Source organism: Poecilia reticulata, linkage group LG8 (assembly GCF_000633615.1).
Source record: "Poecilia reticulata strain Guanapo linkage group LG8, Guppy_female_1.0+MT, whole genome shotgun sequence".
Lineage (NCBI taxonomy): Eukaryota > Metazoa > Chordata > Actinopteri > Cyprinodontiformes > Poeciliidae > Poecilia > Poecilia reticulata.
Window position 1 is genome coordinate 25,159,425 of NC_024338.1, and position 3,064 is coordinate 25,162,488.

The following is a 3,064-nucleotide window of genomic DNA, read 5'->3' on the forward strand; positions in this document are numbered from 1 at the left end:
GTTGTTTGAAACATGTAAATAAGTATTAGGCCGTTTTCCATTGTAAATCATGTGACATTAACATTCACTCCTAATCTGACACGAGGAACATATCTMACAGTAAGCACCTTGTTGTCAAACTAGCATCCACCTTCTGCTACCGATGCACATGTCTAAAGATGACAAACTGTGTTTTACTATAAACACAATTTCAACTTTGTACAACCTTTGAACAAACTCATTACACTGGGGGGGGGGGAACCTGGAAGTACATGAGCAGCATCAGCTAACATTTGATATTTGTAATGCACTCACGCAACAGAGTGGATGAAAGAGCGAGTCCAGCACAGGGTTTTGATAGTTTTGGATTTTCCACTATTAGTTTAGTTTTATTTTGTTGTGACTTTTTGTTTGACTAATTCAGCCCTTTTAAATTAGTTTTTAGAGTGCTTGCAAGTTTTTTTTTTATTAGTTAAACGTTGTTTTTATTAGTTATAGCAGTTTTTAGTTGTTTCATACTAATTCAGAAAGGTCAAAGTGTTGTATGTATTCAGTTATTGTTGAACTGGCATTTTCAAAAGGCTTCATAAATACAGATTCATAAATACAAAAACAAATTATGTCTATAACTTCAGTATGTTTAGTTAGTTTCATAATAGCACCATATGGTTCCAGTTAGTTGAAGGTTTTTCAAATTAATTACCATTTTTAATCATTCCAGTTATTTATTTATTTTCAATTTCCGTTTTTGTTTTTTTAGTTTCGACCAGACATAAAAACCTCAATTTAGCCCTCTGTCTAGAGAATCAGGGAGTAATTCTCAAGGGGAAATCAAAATAAGAGCTACTCTGATAAACGCTCACAACAACTGCATTTTATATCTGTTTACAGGGGGTTATTTTTATTAAAACTGCAACTTTTATTCTCCATTAACCTTGACTGTCTGTCCTCATTCAAATGTGTCTGTTGCACACGGAACAGGAACAAGGAAAAAATTTATCTTGTCCCTCAATCTCAACTAAAACATGACGATGACATGCAAGCTTTGAATACATGCAAGTACTGTAGATGTCATTCATGATTCAGTATTTGTCATGAATGACTGGTGGAGGTTTATTGTATTTCCCAGGAACGATCAAGTGACTGTATTGCCTTTCCTGATTATAAAAATGCTATATAGATGTGTAGATCAAAAACAACAAAAGAAATTTGACCTTGCATCATCTGAAACCTTGAAATTGGCTTCTGTCTCTTTAAGAAGAAAGCTGCATAAATACACCGCTATAAGCTGTTATATACAATAACTTCTTGTTAATATTTCTGGATTTAACTTGAGATGTCATAAAGAAGAACCAACTCTTTAAGACTTTTGTATGCAACTTTTATTCAAAATATATTTTTTTATTTATTTCTTGAAAATGTCATTTTGTGACAACCAATCAGAGCCAGGAGAAGAAACAGTTTTCCTGGAACAGTAAGTTGATTTTTCCTCTATCAGCGCATTGAACAGCAAGTAAATAATGTATAAAAGTTACATACTGTAGCTTTCACAATTTAAATTTATACCCTTTTCATTATGGGAATCCTAACATTGTGGGATATTAATTGTTTTTTGAGTAAAATGATTATACAGCAGACAACTTGAGCATATTTGAGGACTGATTTTTTTAATCACCCACCTTGGCAGAAATGGTAGAGTTTGGGGTTTTTTTGTGCGTGTTCCTGCTGTTGATTTGACTTTTATGCAAAGTACACAAATCTTTTAAAAAATTAAAGTTTCATTTTTGTGAAAAAAAAACATTCCAGAAGCCTAATGTTCGCCTTTTTGATCCTTTGCAAATCCAGTTTGGTCGTTTGATGTGAATTGTTCTGCTGCCACATCCAATTTAGAGAAGCATTCAACCCTCAGGTGCTACTAACTAGTTCACTTTAAAATCAATATTAAGACATGTTGACTTAAAACAAGCTCTGAAAGTTTAATTGTAAGTTAATTAAATTTTATTTTACTGAAAAGGCTGCATTAGCTTTTTTTTTCTCTTTCTTAGAATATGTTCCAGAAATCGAGACGTTGCAGATTGTGTTAGCCTAATCAAAGTGGTTCTGCACTCAGGGATGTTGAAAAATACGTTTCTCTTGCAGCACCTCCTCCCTTCCAAGTAACTGAAAAAGTAAACGAAGAGCAGCAGAAACAGCAGTAAAGTGTCGTGTTGGGGTTTTATCCACGTGAATCACAGATTAAAAAACTGATTTCACCACATTGTGTTTAGTCATCCTGTGTGCACACAGAGAGGAAAAAAAAGAAAGTTACAGTAGATGGACAGCTGGTTGTGTATTCACCTGTTGGCAATATTTGCTTCTCTCTTAACCACAACTTTGCTTAGCAAACATTTCATGAACTCAAAGTAAAAAGCTGTATTGTATTGTTATATCAAGACAAAAGAACAAAATGTTTTTGTTAAGAGTAAAACTTCTATTCATGTGGAAAACTGTAATAAGAAACCTGAACAATATAAAGAACAGCAGCTTCTGGGTAATGTTCAACTTTAGCAGCACTTTAGATGAAATACCAATAATATCGTTAAACTAAAGACAAGTTCAACCACTTCACATGAAGATTCCCTAGTTTTGGTTCCCATTTCAAATTTTGCTATTTTGTGAGGCTTTAAAAATCAAAACAGATTGAGAACCAGCATGAAATATTTTAGAAATTATATTTAATCATGTAGAAAATTAGATGGAGATCTTCACTCATAAGATATAAACGGAGAATTTTATGTTAAGTTCCACTTCTTCCTTTTCTTTTCTCACATGCTGATTTCCTAAATAAAATAAAGACAAATGCACATTTCTGATTGAGTCAGTGCATCGTTCTCTCCCACAACGAAAAAGGAATTTTCCTCAACAAAACTGACAACATATAATGCAAAACCTACACATCTTGTAAAATTTTGGCTTGATTACAGCTCTGAGTATATTCTTTCAGTAAATCACAATTAATGCTTATTTGATAACTAAATTAATTTTAACCTTTCCAGAAGTTTGCTCATTGCATCATGAGGAAGAAAGACCAGCAAACAGCGACTGT